A 7798-nucleotide genomic window follows, 5' to 3' on the forward strand; every position below is an offset into this window, starting at 1 on the left:
CCCCAGGGGTGAATGGGAGTGACTTTAGACTGTGAGAAGTGGAACCTTCGTAGTCGGCTGGGATTGGCTTTAGCGCCATGCAACTTTGATTTAGCCTCAGTGGTTTTGAAGATGGATTTTCTGAGACCAAGAGCTGTTCCTCTGGTTGCACTTTACTGTTTTTACCACACTGGGGAGCTCCTGAACTACAAATCCAGTGCAGTTTACCCTCCAGTCCTCTGGTACATTTCATAGTTATATACAAAAAGACAAAAATAAGTGGCTATGAACTGTTTATGTGCTCTATACAGAGACAAGCATTGTATTAAAAAGAAGTATTTTTGTGCCTGAAGGTGATGAAACAGCATGTTGGTCATTATTCTAAAAAGCAAAGAGGAAGGCTACACTTGTATTTAGAGCTATAAATGTCTTGAGGTGTTTGGATGGTCTACTATATGTTTCTTGAAAACAGAAAAAGTTATCACACATTGACCTATTTTAGTCTTCATAAGAATTCATTATTCTTGGTTGTGTTTTGATTGCAGCAGGTGCCGTCTCCACACTCCGGTAATTCCTCTGTGTCTCCTCCACCGAAGGTTCGATGGGTCAACCAGCACAGCCAGCAAGCCTCAGCTGGTGTGGAGGCCCCTGTAGAGCTGCAATGCATCGAATGGCAGCTGCCTTGAACAAGACTGGTGTGTGTGTGTGTGTGTGTGTGTGTGTGTGTGTGTGTGTGTGTGTGTGTGTGTGTGTGTGTGTGTGTGTGTGTGTGTGTGTGTGTGTGTGTGTGTGTGTGTGTGTGTGTGTGTGTGTGTGTGTGTGTGTGTGTGTTTTCTTGGCCCAGTAAATAATTCAGCCAGGAGAGTTGTATGAGAGAACTTAGAGTGCACGGTGGTCTGTGCCAGATATCAACCCTGGATTTTCAGGAACAGGAGCTGTGGCAGCACTCTGACACAGACTTCTACAAACCAACCCCTCACACACACACACACACACACACACACACACACACACACACACACACACACACACACACACACACACACACACACACACACACACACACACACACACACACACACACACACGAGGCCTCATTAGCCGTGATGAGGACAGGGAGCTGCCATCGCCTCTCCATCCCCTGCATGTCCCCCATGGCTACGAACAAATTGGTGACAGCGCTCTGAGCCACTCAGTCCCACTACCTGCGATGCACGGGGCTCTGTCAGGCCCCTCTACTTCCTTGCTGCTGTGCATTTGCGTGTTAAGAGTGTGTATGTGTGCAGCACACAAGAAAGTGAGAAGAGAGCCGGGGCGTCAGCTCCTTGGTCACATTCCCCGTCACCTTTTGCTCGGCCCAGAACTGAGTCGTGAGATGAGTGAATACTTCATCTCCTCTTGGCCCAAACTCTGATGAAGTGGACTCTCCCTCCTGGCGGAGGAAGAGGGTGGGGATCCAATATGGGCCGGGGGTTGGCGGTGTGGGGTTCGGGTGTGTGTGTGTGTGTGTGTGTGTGTGTGTGTGTGTGTGTGTGTGTGTGTGTGTGTGTGTGTGTGTGTGTGTGTGTGTGTGTGTGTGTGTGTGTGTGTGTGTGTGTGTGTGTCAAATCTGTGCCTCAGCTCCTGACTTGTGCCCACTGCACCTCTTATTAAAGTCATATACACCGTCAGCGTCAGACACTGTCACAGAGATGCACAAAGTGAATCCATTACAGCTGTGCGCTCAGACCCCGGCAGCACTTCTGACAAGAGCTGGAAGGCATGTGTGCATAGTAGTTGCAAAGTGCTGATGCATGCAGTGATATATAAGCATATGGCAAAGTGCACATCCACACACATTTTACACAAACTTCCTGACAAGCTGCTGTTTTTTGTTCTTATTTATTTATTATTAACCCTGCACCTTTCATTTAATTTCTTTATTCTTATGATTTCTTACATCTTTCCATCATTGTTGGGACTTGCTCATTATCGCTCCTGTCTTCCCTTGCCCTGACCTGCTCAAATCTATTCTGTCAGCCCCACCAGCTCAAAGACATTCTGTGAATTTGGCTGGTGCAAAGTTTCAGGAAGAACGCAAACAGACTTATTCTCTGTCTATCTGCCATCTTCTGTTTCTTCCTTTTAACCCTTATTTTTTTTTGGACACTTCCCTCTTCCTCCCCTCTTGTACGTACAATCTCCCTCGCTCTCCCTTTCTTTTCCTCCCTCTCTCTCTCTCTTTCTCTCTCTCTCTCTCCCTTCCTCTCCTCTCCTGTCTCAGAGTTAAGTTTAGCAGATGCACCTGATGGCAGCACCATCCTGGAGCACCTGTCAGCTGTCTGCCTTCATCACAGCTCCTCCGCTGCCACCGAGGCCACAGGGAAGTAAACCTGGAGACAGTCGCTACTATCAACAGCTGCATCTTATTATTTTAAACACCAGTGCCAGTCAGTTTCCACCAGAGATATGTGCATTTATTCTCCGTGTGCCCCCCACCCCCACCTCATTCTGGTTGCTCCTCAGGATTCAGAAGCTCAGCTGCTAAATGTGAGCAATTATAATGGAGCAGAGAGGAAGAGGCGAGGTAGGAGACGGGGAGGCACAAAGTTTATTTAGCCTGTGACAGAGAGGAGGAGGGAGAGGAGGGAGAGGAGGTAGCAGGCGTAAGTTGTCAAAGTGTTTTTGGCAGTTGTGGATTATGTTTTTGGCTGTGAGTGTAACTCAGCTCAGTGCCTGTCATATGTCTAAACAGGCAGCTGGGTCAGTCAGTCTGAGCTTTGCTAATGCTACACTTCAGAAAGCAGGATGTCGTGTGAGGAGAGATATAATGACACTATGATTCTCTCCCTCCTTTACCAGGTCCAATTAATGCCACCGTTTCTTTTATTCAGTGAATTCTTCGTGTTCAGTTTGTGGGTGGTGGGTTCACAGTGGCAGTTTTCACACAGACCTACCAGACATGAGAACAGGAATTTGGCAGAATAGCTCATTGGATCTGTTTCCTCAAAAGTTTTTTTATGGTGAAAATGTGCTTAAAATAAACTTCAAAAACATCTGCTGTTTGATGCCCAATTGAACACAAAAGAAATACAAGCAGATCTTCAAGAGCTGATTACTACAAATGGCTGTTTCCTTACTGGAATAGTAGCGGGGGAAGTGGATCTCCTGATATTCATTTTATAGTGGAAATCAGGCCAGAGGAGAACTATTGCTCTTGAGTAGGATATAGTTTAATATTTAGTATAGCTTGCTGTCTGTTTACTTTTTTTTTTGTTCGACTGTTAAATGAACTGGAAAGGTTCTCTACATCACTGATAGATCTAATCAATAGATTCATAAAAAAGAAGCAACATTTATGTATTCAGATGCAACCATATTTATTTCATGGCATAAACATACAAGTTGGCATATTTGACAGTTGATATTGATATGATAATTCATATTCTATTTTTTTAAACCCAATTTGTCTATGTTAGGGTCAATCTGAGCTGGAACTGATTCATATTCATGTTCATATTTTGAATAAATAGCAGGATACACTCTGGATTGTGTATTATAGGGCCAACATGGAGACACAGACCACCACACCTACAGGCAAAATGAATGTAACTTATTAAGTTAATCCCAGCAGACATCTTTGGACTGTAGAGGGAAACTGGAGTACCTGCTAGAAACTGAGAGCATCCACACAGAAAAGCTCTAATCAGTATTTACAATCTGTAATACAATACTGCTAGATTGTACTGGTCATGTAGCTCTGAAAAGTCTGAAAAATGTGAAATACAAATGTTGGATAATCTCAGTTGGGAGCTGCACAGCATAAACCTTTTAGTATTCTCATCTCAGAGTGAGAATATAACTCGTTATTCCCTATGTTCTCTCTATGTGTGCATGGGTTTTGGCAGCAGGCCCTCTGGTTTTTCTCCCACAGTCCAAAAACATATGTACATTAAAGATTAATTGGTGACTCTAAATTGCCCTGAGGCTTTCTGTCACTTCTGCCTCTGCCTGCATTCAGGTGGGATCACCTCCAGCCCCCTGGTGACCCTGAGTTAGATAAGTGATGTAAAAAATAGACGGATGGATGGATCTCAGCAAATTGGGGAGTAAAGTAATGACATAATGAAGTGAAATGGATCCTCGGGTGTAAAAATAGAACTGGTCTGGCAAAATGATTATAGTCACAACAAAATATTTACCACACCGTTACGGTCTAATCTATGACCGACAGAGCAACAAAACCCTATGAGGACAAAAGGGCAATAGTTAATTGAACTGGCTGTAGCATCAGGCAGGTTTACGTATTTCTCAAAAACAGGACAAAGAATGGAAACTAAGCATGTGACCTTCAGGTGTTAACACAGATAAAGTTCACTGAAGGAGCTTGAACACCAGTAATGAGAAATTTCACACACGGACAATGACATAACCAGTTGCAGGAAAAGCAACATTGATGGTAGACCCCAATGTAATCTGAAACCATATTTCAAAAATCACAGGGCTGAGATAATCAGTCATAATCACTATTTTTCTCTGGACGGGGAGAGGAGTGAATCAAAGTGGTGCAGACACGTTGTCGTAAAGCATTACTGAGCCGGCGTCACCGATCGAAGCCAGTTTGCCTGAACACACTTCATAATGAGCGCATCTCATAAATCCTCCCTAAATGAATCCCCCTTTAAATGATTCCCAGCGCTCAGACTGTCTGCTCTGCGGAGGACGCTCATGGATCAAACCATTAACAGTACACCAGGTCGGGGTGACGAGCAGAGGGCAAAAAGCCCCGGCCCCCGAATCATCACCCCGCCCCAACCCACCACCCTTACAGACCTAATGGAAAGCAAACAGACAGACAATTTCTTTCAATTAGCCCGACCTGGCCGGCCCAATAAATTTTAGTTTGTTCCTTAAGACGTAAGGGCCCTGTTGCACGTCCCCTTGAAAATGAAGACTAATGGGATGTTGTGGAGCTGCTGAGTGCTGGATTCCTCACCACAACACTGCTGCTCTTCTCCCTCCCTCCCCGCTCGCCTTCCCTCTATTCAACTAACGGGAATCAGTGCTGACCAAGCGCAACACAAATGTTTTATACATTTATTCACGACTCGGATTCATTTCGTGTTTTAAACATTATTCCTGAATCGTGAAGTGGAGCTATTTATCTCAGCTTGACAACAGCCGTGAACGTAGCCATCGTTCATCCTGGGAGGCGGCTGAAGTGATGCTGCGCAGAAAGATACTCAGTTGTCGACTGAGTTAACCCAAACCGGAAAGAAGAATGATGATAAGCGATCTATAAAACAAACAACTCACATATAAGATTCCCGTTAAAGTTGTCCAATACGACCCATGTAAGCCTGGGAACTTGCAGAACAATTTATATTTTGTGTTGAAAGCATCGAAAGTTTATCAGATTGTGGGATTTGTTAACTTTGTAGAATACAGGATACAAGTGATTTCTATTGCTCTTCCATATTTACAGAAAAAAAAAACATTAGAAGGCAATATATGAGTAGCTTAATAGTACTTTGACTTCTGCGAACCTCCTGGAAAACAATATGCCTGGCTTTTTCTTTTCTCTCTCTTTGTGATGCAATAATGTTTTTTCTTTTTTAAATGAAAAAAGGCAGGAATCAAACAGTCTGATTGACCTTGACGTATTTTGTTATTGAACCTATTGATCACCTGGACAGGACAAATATGAACATGATTTGCAAATTCAGTGGAATTCCAAATTATAAAGTTTACTTTGTCAAACAGTTCAACCCTTTATTTTGAACCTGAAGTATGCTGAAACTGAAAAAGAAAACAAAAATCTATATTAATGGATATGGATGTTTTACTTAATCAGATCATCATGTTGGTTAAAGTTTCAAAAGGCTTCAGTATGGCAAAGATCTGCCAGTGCAACAAATAAAAATATTCAAATCTTAGAATATTGTTTTCAATCTGAATATTTGCGGGAGAACCTAAATTCCTCGTGTTCATATAGTTCTGTGTTTAAGATAAGGTGTCAGTTCACCAGTCCATTACAAGGTAAACACATTTTCACTCATATGGGCTATTTAGACTCACCAATTACAATTACATTCCTGTTTGTGGAGTGAGGGAGGAAACTGGATTACTCAGAGAACATGCAAACTCCTGAAAAGCACCCCAAGTATATCATAGCGTATCATAGTTTTTTCAAGAGCGCAGAGTAGACCCAAACAATGTGTTTTATGCATATTTCTTGGGTCACCATAGATTGTCAAGTCAGTAAAGGCCACTGTATCTGAAACACATTAGTATAAAGTTGAAAATGTTAACATTTATACCAAGAAGAAATACATCAAATTAAAACAGGCTCAGCTCAGATGTTTATTAATGTAAAGCGCTTGTTGATTGTTATTGTCTAATCATCAAGTTTTACTTATTGCCACTTTCCTGTTGATTTCTGATGTGTTAAATGAATAATCTTGACTCGCCATAAGGAATATTGATGTGGCATTTGAACACTCAGGTGAAAGCAATTATTAACGCGTTTAGCTATAAGATGACAAAAATAGTACAAGGCCATCGTGGTTAGCACCGCTTTTCTTTTCATGAGAGTGGACATCACAGCAATGCCGATACCAACGATAAAGAAGAAGAATCGAAGGGGTATTGAGCATCGAACATTGATGCATGGGAGATCCCCAGGCCACCACTCGTTGATGAGGGTAGAAACAAAGTTGCTTTGTCATACAAAGAATTATTAAGTACAAGTGTACAGGGGGCAGGGAGACATTGATTTTACAATCCAGAACTCAATCAAAGAGAATTATGGATGGCAGTACTACTGTGATTTGCCTGTGCTGCTCATTCAACTTAACATCCATAGTGTGCGTCGTTTCCCTCCAGCAATGTGGGAATGGGATTTACAGAGGCAGGTTAAATACAGTTCAGCACTGAGAGAGGTGAAATCACATGACTGCGAATAAAGGTGGCTGTAGAGGAGACAAAAAAGCCGAAGAAATGCAAACCATTAAGGAAGGAGAAGGAGAGGACGATACACAGAAGCAAGAAGAAGAGAATCTCCATTATTATAGCCTCAACAGATAAACTATGCATCAAAGTGTAGCGTTTATTGAAAAAACAGTTTTATGTGTGCTTTGAGGGCATGAAAACGAGAGCCCTATGGTTCGAGTGCATCAATACAACACTACAGCAACCAATGTGTGTTTTTTTTCCCTTCTTTTTCCCCTTCTGCCTTTCCCCACGATTCCCAATCAGATCTTGTGACTCCCTGCAGGCTTTTATGCCAGCCACAAATGGTTCGACTGCCAGACTGACAAACATGCAATCAGTCAGAGTGGAGTGGGAGAAAAAAATAATAATAATACAGCCTCCCTCACTCAGCCTCGTATCACAAAGGCTCTTTTAATAAGCCCGTGAAAAAGAGCAAGTAATCCTTTGTAATGATTTCATTAAATGCCCTCATCACACCTGGAGATAATTCCATTATGATTGTGGCAATAAAATTAGGTTTTCATCAAAACCCGCAGACAGAAGGAGGAAAAGCTATTATTCCCCCCATATTCAGATATGACGTTGCCTCTAATATTATGATATTAGGCTATTTGGCAGAATTTATGATGCTGAAGTCAAGCTATAATTTTGGTGGAGTTTTTCTATTGACAAAACCCAGGTGCTCTTTTTGTGCTTTATGCTGAAACTGCAGTAGAAAAATCATTTAAGGCGTAAATACATGCAGTTGTCGGTGTCACATCAAGATGAAGATTTCCATGCCTGGCCAGAAGATATATCATCTGCCTGTTTTTTGTTTTTTTTCCTGATCTTCCACCTCTTTTGCGTT

This window comes from Blennius ocellaris (assembly GCF_963422515.1).
Source record: "Blennius ocellaris genome assembly, chromosome: 4".
In the NCBI taxonomy this organism is placed as follows: domain Eukaryota; kingdom Metazoa; phylum Chordata; class Actinopteri; order Blenniiformes; family Blenniidae; genus Blennius; species Blennius ocellaris.